This window comes from Anguilla rostrata, chromosome 11 (assembly GCF_018555375.3).
Source record: "Anguilla rostrata isolate EN2019 chromosome 11, ASM1855537v3, whole genome shotgun sequence".
In the NCBI taxonomy this organism is placed as follows: domain Eukaryota; kingdom Metazoa; phylum Chordata; class Actinopteri; order Anguilliformes; family Anguillidae; genus Anguilla; species Anguilla rostrata.
Window position 1 is genome coordinate 25,461,513 of NC_057943.1, and position 10,000 is coordinate 25,471,512.

Genomic DNA, 10,000 nt, shown 5'->3' on the forward strand with positions numbered 1-10,000 from the left:
AGTCGGCCATTGGTGCTTTACTCTTAGCAGATATTTGGCTGTATGAATCAATGTCAATGGATGTACTGTCAATAGCGGTGCCTATTTATGAATGTTTACATAGTGCTTATGAGTGAGTTACATGGATCTTATGAAGGACCATCCATAGGAAGCCTTACCTAATAATGTAATACAGAAACGCCCCAGGCTCCACTTTCTGTCAGCCCATAGTGAATATTGAACTGTTCATGATTTATTGTTGTTGGATATCAGCTGGAATTAGCTGGTGGATGATGTGTTATATTAGGCATCGGAGTGAAGTTTGCAGTTTTGTCTTTATTTTTCTCCTTTCCTTTCCTCACCATTTGCAAGTAAATGTTTTCCAGATTTACTTATATAAAGGAGATGAAATTCAAAGAAGGAAATTAAAAATTAAAAAGAAAAAATTCATATAAGACCAACTAGGGAGACCACAGTGCCAGAGAAAACCCAGTGTGTATGTGCATGTGTGCATGTATGTGTGTGTGTGTGTGTGTGTGTGTGTGTGTGTGTGTGTGTGTATAGTATTACCTTGCCTGGAGGACAAAGGCAGGTGTATTTTTCTCCAGCTATACAGGAATTTGTGGGATAATCAGAGAAATAGGAGAAAATATGTGCATAAATATTGCCATATGACAGAACCTCATTCATATAACATATCCCCTCCAATTGGATTCACGCCTGCCAGGTATATGAGCTACTGAAAATTTAATGCTGAGGGAGCAGGGCCTGGAGACACAAAGCTTTGCTCAGCCATTGGACAGACAGACACAGAGCTGCTCACCTACTGGTCTGAGACACAGAGCTGCTCACACACTGGTCTGAGACACAGAGCTGCTCACATACTGGTCTGAGACACAGAGCTGCTCACATACTGGTCTGAGACACAGAGCTGCTCACATACTGGTCTGAGACACAGAGCTGCTCACATACTGGTCTGAGACACAGAGCTGCTCACATACTGGTCTTAGAGACACAGAGCTGCTCACATAGTGGTCTGAGACACAGAGCTGCTCACACACTGGTCTGAGACACAGAGCTGCTCACATAGTGGTCTGAGACACAGAGCTGCTCACATACTGGTCTGAGACACAGAGCTGCTCACATACTGGTCTTAGAGACACAGAGCTGCTCACATACTGGTCTGAGACAGAGCTGCTCACATACTGGTCTGAGACACAGAGCTGCTCATATACTGGTCTGAGACACAGAGCTGCTCACATACTGGTCTGAGACACAGAGCTGCTCACATACTGGTCTGAGACACAGAGCTGCTCACATACTGGTCTGAGACACAGAGCTGCTCACATACTGGTCTGAGACACAGAGCTGCTCACACACTGGTCTGAGACACAGAGCTGCTCACATACTGGTTTGAGACACAGAGCTGCTCACATACTGGTCTGAGACACAGAGCTGCTCACATACTGGTCTGAGACACAGAGTGACACATGTAGTGTCGCAGGCTGTCCGAGCGCAGTGGAAAATGGTCTGAGATGGGCCTTCTCTAAGCGTCACGAGTTCAACCGTTTCAGTTCCCATCCTGTTGCGATTACGTCACCGTCTGAGGCTCAACGCACAGACCGAACAAACCAAACTGACAGAACCACTCTTCAGTTTGAATTACAGTCAAACAAAACAGGAACAGCCCCAGTGGCTACAGCCGAACCCTGCTGTTGGCCACCTTGGCCTCCCATTCTAACCTGTCCAGTGAAAGAGAACCCCAAAACAACCTTGGGAGAAAAGAAGTCAAACATTGGCTAGTGAGCAAAATACACTGAGACCAGCTCATTGCACAGACTCTTATTTTACATTGGCTAGTGTTCTCTGTCTAAGTGTATCTACTGTATGCTTGTAGAGAGTGTTGTGATGTGGGTTAGCTCTTTAATATTCCTGCCTTTTCAGTGATTATACTACATAAAGTTGAGGCATGAAGTCAGCACTCTTCTTAAGCATCATAACTCTGTATTTCCATGGACTAAGCACCTTCCCTGTAGATTTTTATCTTTGAATGTTCTTTAAATAAGCGCGAACACTACCTTCTTCTGAGTGATTATACTACGTATATGTCTTCAGGGACATGCATGCCTAATTTTGTCTTCAATATCGAGTAAAACCACTCAGTCAGACCTCTGAGGAAATCTGGAGTATTTTGCTGCAGATAATTCCAGAAGACTGCCACGGTCTCCCTTCCTCTCCTCCTCTTTGTGTAGCATTCAGACATACCCATGATGTGTAAGGAACAAGCATGGTGTTAAAGGATCACTGTGTATTTTATGAGTCATGATGAGGAGCTGTCCTTGGCTTTTCACTTAATGTTTTTTTTTTCTTCTTTTTCTCCTGCTGGAGCGGCCAGAGCCAACACAGCCATCATGTTTCACTCCCTCGTGCCTCTGAGTCGATTTCACACTGCCTAACGATTCTCTCTTTCCTTCTCTCTTGTGTTCTCTCTCTCTCCCCTCTTTCCTTCTCTTCCTCCTTACTCTCTGACTTGCTGTTTCCACTCTTCCTTCTGCTCCCCCCAGCAGGGGCGATGCACCACCATCCCTCCACACAAATCATATCTGTGTCTTTACAAAACCAGAGCACCTGCAACTGCCCTGTGCACACAGCTCCGATTGAACCTGTGGCACTAAATCCTGGGCCCACGTGAGCACAATGCACACCACACACCAGTCAAACCTGTGTCTCTATACGCACCTTCATTACTGTCATGCACACCACACACCAGTCAAACCTGTGTCTCTATACGCACCTTCATTACTGTCATGCACACCACACACCAGTCAAACCTGTGTCTCTATACGCACCTTCATTACTGTCATGCACACAAACAGCACCAGTCAAACCTGTGTCTCTATACGCACCTTCATTACTGTCATGCACACAAACAGCACCAGTCAAACCTGTGTCCCTATAAGCACCTTCATTTCTGTCATTCACATCATGCACCAGTCAAACCTGTGTCTCTATAAGCACCTTCATTACGGTCATACACACAACGCTCCAGTAAATCATGTGTTCCTATAAGCACCTTCATTACCCTCATACACACAAACAGTCAAACCTGTGCCACAGTAAACCCAGAGTTACTGCCGAGCACATAGAGAGTGCCAGAGCCCTGTTGCTGCCCCTGGCAGCACATGACCAGGGCTATATTTGGAGTTCCTGACATCAGGCTCACCGTAGGGAAGCGCTGTGGGTAACTGAATCCTAACACAACGCGCAGGCCGAGTTTTGAATTGGCTGGATGGATAAGATTACCCAAGAATGGGCGGCAGTCCAGCGTGCAGGAATCTCACCACGGGTACGGCTGAGAAGAGAAAAGGGAGAACTTTCCGGGCTGTCAGAGCACATGCCAGTACTGACGGAATCCGCAGCTGACCGGCTTCCGAATGAATATGTGTTCTTACTTAAAGGGAATCGTGAGCATTATGTACGAACGTGTTCTTTTAATAAGCCTCAGGTTTCAACACCCTCAAAAGTCTTCAGTGATTTTAGTTAATGGTTTTTTTTTGTGCATATTTTTATTTTATATTTGTTTAACATTCTTGATTGATCAGTCGCAGGCTTTTAATATTAGGTTTAATGTCTTTCAGTGATGTTTTTTCTTACATGGAAAAATGGTTTTGAAATACATTTGTTCACCCAAGCACATTTACAATCTCAGATATGTCCAAATCCACAGAGACACACATTCACACACAAGAACCCGCACACATACACACACACACATGCTTGCACACACATTCACAGGCATCCAAGCTCATACACACAAAAACATTCAAATACACAGGTGCTTGCACACACACACACACCCACACACACATACTCACACACGCACGCACTCACACACACACGCACCCACACACACACACACACGCTCATGCTGCAGTGTCAGGGATCAGTCGTGGGGAGTGAAACATGCAGCAGCAGACGTGTCACACTGACCCTTGCTCAGCCCGAGCAACTCAAGTGGATTAGCTCACCTCTGTCTTTAATTAGGGCTCTAAACTGCTGTCATCTGACTCTTCTTATAATTCTGAGGAGGGGGAGGGGAGGGGAGGATGGCAGGCACTTCAATCAATAAAGCTCCGCCCCCCTTCAGTGAAGGGGCCACTGGAGACCCTCGCCCTTTTTAAAATCACACTCTTACCGGTGCTGTTGACCTCCAGGGGTTTCTGCCTGTGATTAAAACATGGACACACAGCCCGCCTTCACTCCACATCTTTCATTCTTTTCTTAACCAATCCGTAGCCCCAGTTTTTCTTCCATCTCGTAATCTGGAAATGGCCTCCGCCAGAGTTTCAGCAGGATGAGCCGCCCTGTTTCCCCCTTATTTTTATACAGATGAAATTTGGAAAGGCGGTGCTTCTGGCTCTCGGTTGTGCGTTGACCCGTTTCCCTTGCTGCCGGTGTTGGGGCGCGGCTGGTGTGGGAGGTTCGCATGCGCGTGCCGGGGGAGTCGGTCGTGATCACAGCGCAGATATCAGCAGCACGTGCACCCCCAAACCCTGTGGACGTGGGTGCAGGCAGCCTTTAGCTTCTGAATGGCATCTGACTCAGATGATGAAGTGAAATGCTCAGCAGGTACACTGAGACTAGAGCATAGGACCACTGTGTGATACTGAGTAAGGACAAGGAGACCCTTACAAAACTCAGGAGAGCCACTAGAGACTAGAGGGACCACAGGAGACACTGAGATAAAGAGGGGACACAAACTCAGGAGAGCCACTGAGACTAGGCAAGGACACTGAGATAAAGAGGGGACACAAACTCAGGAGAGCCACTGAGACTAAGCAAGGACACTGAGGGGACACACTCAAAGCCTGCTACAGGCCAGATAAGAGACCACTGAGACTAAGGAACAAAGACACACTCGAGCTGAGATAAAGCACGAGATTCCTCAGCTGTTTTGTCAAACAACCTAAAAACATGCAGTGCACTCACAAATGCATGCAAAATGCCCCACACCTCAGAGAACAATCCCTGACTGTACTCAGTGCATTGCCCTCCTGTCTGTATGACAGACCTAGAGTTTGGTCATAAAATATAATGAAACATAATGGAAATCAATTGTATATGGTGAAATACACATTACAAATGTTTGTGTTAAACATTCAAACATTAAACAAAATCTTTACAGGAGAAACAAAAGTTTCTGACTGGGGGACTGCAAGAAGCTTTAAAGTTTACTTCTGTGTTCTCAGGTGGGTCACTGTAAACAGTAATCTTGGATTTCACATGTCCCATAATACAAAAATACACACTTAATCTTAATCGTAATCAGTGGGCTTTCAGAAGAGTTGGTAACCATAAGCGATTCTCTCTCTTACAAAGCAGGGGGTCATACACAATGCACAAGGTCACCATTGGACCAGGACATCCCACACATTGATAAACATTTTTATAAAAGCTGCTACATTCTTGGGCTCTATATTAGATAAAAGGATTTGAAATTTATTTGAATGCAGTTTATTTGCATTTGAATTTTTAAAAGAAATTCATATATTATTTCAAAGAAACATATATAAAATATTTATTAAATAATATATTAATTTTTTGAATACTTCAAATACAAACATATGGCTCTCTCTCTCTCTCAAGAAAGTATTTTCAAATGCTTCACATGGGAATTATTTGTTTAGGCCTATTTATTTTCAGATACTTAGAACACAACAAAATGGTACTTACAAAAACCAGTACAAATAAAAACTATTTCATTAGGGCCTGTATTTGAGCCAGGTCTGCTGTACAGGCCATTCGCCCTGACCCCTCCTACAGTTCACTCTGAATTCACCAGACTCCTCCCCCAATTCAGCCAGACCGCTCCCTCAGATTCAGCTGTTAGAGGTGTAACCAGAATAAAAACAGCTGAGGCTCACAGCAATAACCTCCCACCCCCCACGCACACACCTGCACATGCACGCATACTGTGTGTCAGACACGCACTCACATACACACACACACACGCACCCACGCACACACACACGCACCACACACACACACCCACGCACACGCACACACACACACACACACAAACACACTGACGCTGTCTCACACAGATATAATCTTACACATTTTACATGTGCACACTTGACTCTTACACACTTACTCATGTTTTGCATGTGTGAGCACGTATTTCAAAAAGAATGGGTGTAGATGAGTGAGGAACAGCTTGTATGCAGGAGGGTGTTTGGTGTTTGTGTGAGAAAGTGTGTGTGTGTGTGTGTGTGAGAGAGAGAGTGTGTGAGCGTGTGTGCGTGCACGTTTGTGCTTGCACGTGAAATCCAGCGCCGTTGGATTTCAGCCGAGCAGATTTCGACTTTTAACTGAAACCTGACTCTCTCCTCACGTCTGGAACATTCAAAAAATGAGAGCAGTCCCATTTCGCTTCTGCCTGGAGGAGCTCTCCCACCACTCGGGGAGCGGACTGACCGCAGAATGCGGTCGGGCGAGACAGGTGGAACCGCGTTTCGGAGACCTGCGTCTGCCCCAGAAAAGGGCTGCTTCAGATAAACATGCTTCCCCGCGCTCAGTTAAACGACCCCCCGGGTGGACGCTCTTCTCTCCGAGATGTTTGCGATATCCACGCCCGTTTCAGCTCCCCTGGGATGTAAACTGAATAAACTTTGCAAATGCGCGTAACCGAGAAACAAGTGTTTCATATCAGCACGGTCCCTGATACAAGCAATGTTTTCGCATTTTATCGGCTACATTTTCTCAAGGACATTACTGAGCGATATTTAACACATAGGAAGAAAGGCGGGGTCAGGATGATTCATGCTCTCTCTTTCTCTCCCTCCCTCCTGTTCTCATTAGCGTACGTCAGCACCTCTAGCTTTGACCGTAGTCTTGCACACGTAGCCAATTCAATTTTAATCAATTTAAGGATGGATCAATTTGGAATTCTGGAGTTTCTTCTTTTGGGAGGCAGAGGGGTTTGTCAGAGTTCTAAATGTGTCAGTGTGGTGGGGGCGTAAGGTTCTCTGTCCTTTCCAGGAGGAGAAAGGGATAATAATAGGTGTCTTTTATTTTTGGGGACAGTGCCGGGAAAATGTGTGACACTGCGCCCCCCTCCCCACGCTGAGTGGGACATGGGAACAGGAGGGTTGCTGGGCCAGGACCTGGTTGGGGGCCAGGCGCAGGTCTGAGAGGTGCGGGCCAGGACCTGGTTGGGGGCCACGCGCAGGTCTGAGAGGTGCGGGCCATTTTGCCGTTTGCAGAGTATCTGCGGTGACAGGGGGATTTTGCTCATCCTGTTACCGCTGATCCTGTGTCCGTGGAAACCGGTGAAATCCTGCTCTGCTCCAGTTCTGCACTGGGAACTCTGCACCCCTGCATGCCCTCTCTTTCTCTCCCTCTCCCTGTACTCAGGCTGCTTACATCATCAAAAAGGGCACGCTTCTCTTTGGGAGATACTGGAGAACCACAGCAGACCCTCTCCTTGTCCGTGCCCCGCCCCAGCTCCGTCCTGGAGGCTTCTGGAACAGGAACAACAGCGTTCTCCAGAGTGTGGACCAAAAAGCAAAGCATTTGGAAACGGTTCTCTTTGACAACATTACCCCTCACAAAGGGCCTGGACCCCAGGCACAGACGGGGCTGTGATCGGGCTGAATTCCGCACGGGCGCTGGAATTCCCCCCTATTTTAGGACAGGCCATTTACGGCCCTGCCGAGCGTGTGTTTGCGAAGGCGAGCGCGCGGGAGGCAGCGGTGTGGATGGCGGTGTGACGCGGTGGAGGGTCTGGTCCGGGACGTCGCCGGGCGTGTTTACGGCCCGCTGTAATGCGAGGAGCTCGGTCCGGCGAGGCGTGCGGCACGGAGCCGCTCCAAAAACGGACGCACAGCTGCGCCGTGCTGACCCCCTCATGAGAGAGACAGGGGGAGGAGTCAGGGGTACAGGGGCCTGGGTCCACTGCAGGAAGGGGAGGAGTCAGGGGTACAGGGGCCTCAGTCCACTGCAGGAAGGGGAGGAGTCAGGGGTACAGGGGCCTGGGTCCACTGCAGGAAGGGAGAGTCAGGGTACAGGGCCGGTCCCTGCAGAGGAGGTCAGGACAGGGGCCTGTGTCCACTGCAGGAAGGGGAGGAGTCAGGGGTACAGGGGCCTGTGTCCACTGCAGGAAGGGGAGGAGTCAGGGGTACAGGGGCCTGTGTCCACTGCAGGAAGGGGAGGAGTCAGGGGTACAGGGGCCTGTGTCCACTACAGGAAGGGGAGGAGTCAGGGGTACAGGGGTCTGTGTCCATGGCAGGAAGGGGAGGAGTCAGGGGTACAGGAGCCGGTGTCCATTGCAGGAAGAGGAGTGGTCAGAGACTTGACATGCTACATGGAAATGCTCAAGCAATTATGTTGAATTGTTATTTGAATGCTAAACTGAATTTTTACCTCCCTGGCCCTATATTATGGGTCTGCTATAAGTCTGAATATGTGAGTCCCTTAAATAAAGAGTATGCTGCAGGAGCAGGATTTAGAGCAAATGACTCCGGGTGATGTTCTGGACACACAAGTTTAATAATAATGAGTGGCATGAGTCCTGTGTGGTGTCATAGCCATGCAGGAACACGGTACATGTATTATCTTCCATTTCAGACTTACAGCTTCTTCAGTGATTGTTCCTCAAGCAGATAAATGTATGGAGACAGGGTGAACATGTACAGTCCATGGACTTGTCAATGATAAAAGAATAGTAGTCCTTCTTGTGGTAGTCATTTCTGTTGTAATATCAATCAGACTTATAACATTATAACATCCAACAACATTTTCCATTGAGAAGTGCATTTCCATTCTCTAAACATAATTTATAAAAATAATATTATTTTGATGCGTGTGTGTGTGTGTGTGTGTGCATGTGTGTGTTTGTGTGTGTACGTGCGTGTGTGTGCACGTGCATTTTTGTGTGTGCATATGCGTGTGTGCATGTGTGTACGCACACACTTGGGTGTGTGTGAATATTTACATGCTTCAGCTTGGAGGACACCAAAGAGAAGCTTTTAAGAAATATTCCCAAGAAAATCTCAGTGAATTCCTACACCGTCCCCTAATTTCTCCCTTTCTCACTTTGCCCTCTGTCTCTCCCCCTTCTCCCTCTCCCTCTCCCAGGCAAGGGGATACAAGCCCCTGCACAGCGCCTGATTGGTCACCACCACCCACCCCCCCACACACTTAAATAGTTTTAACAAAAAAAGAGAGAGAGGGGGATGGGAGAGTGGGGGAGGGGATTCAGTTCAGTGTGCTGTGTTGTCACTTACAGAGAGAGCAAGAGGGGGGGAGAGAGAGAGAGAGAGAGAGAGAGAGAGAGAGAGGAGAGAGAGAGGGGGAGGAGAGAGAGAGAGAGAGAGAGGGGGGGAGAGAGAGAGAGAGAGAGAGAGAGAGAGAGAGAGAGCGACTACAGCGCTTGGTCCCATATGTGGTAAGAGAAGAGAATCAGAGTGCCGCACACCAGCAGCTCTGTCTCCAGCTCGGGGGATTATTTTGTGTCCAGAATCTTGCGCAGGAAATACAGTTATGAACTGGTAAGGCAGGCCGGCTCCCCTCGCAGAGATATGGTTCAGTGCAGGCTGTGTGTGTGTGAGTGTGTGTGTGTGTGTGTCTGTGTGTGTGAGGCAATGGTCTGTGTTTGTGTTTTTCTTTGAAGTTGCAGAATGATTAGAAAAAGCCCGTCTTCTGTGCAATGCCTCGCTCGGTCCTGCATGCCTCTCCCCCTCTCCCCTCACTCCCCCCCCCCCCCCCGAGTTTTGCTTGCTCTTTCTCCGCTGATGAGGTCCAGCTGCCTCTGCACACCCCACTTTTTCGCAGGCTGTCTTCTTCACATTTCTTTTGTAAATCTTGGAGCGCGGAGCAAAGTTGCGTTTCGCGGCGTGCATGGGCTGGGAGCGGCGGGACCTGGTGTATCTGATGTAAGAACGCGGTCTGCGTGTGTGTGTGTGTGTGTGTGTGTGTGATTCTGTGGTTTGTGGTCAGGGTGCTCTAACTGTGTGCTTTG

General features: G+C 48.1%; 1 protein-coding gene across 2 annotated transcripts in view; it reads left to right on the top strand.

Moving 5' to 3' along the window:
• The first annotated feature begins 9,366 nt into the window (after positions 1–9,366).
• Positions 9,367–10,000, top strand: part of fignl2 (fidgetin like 2) — a 27,763-nt gene continuing 27,129 nt past the window's right edge. Inside the window, exon 1 of one of the 2 annotated variants that reach the window (XM_064298983.1) lies at positions 9,367–9,530. The gene's annotated coding sequence lies outside the window, so the exon portion shown is untranslated. Of the gene's footprint in view, positions 9,531–9,775; positions 9,915–10,000 lie in introns of those variants that run through there. The other variant, XM_064298984.1, reaches the window with a different exon arrangement.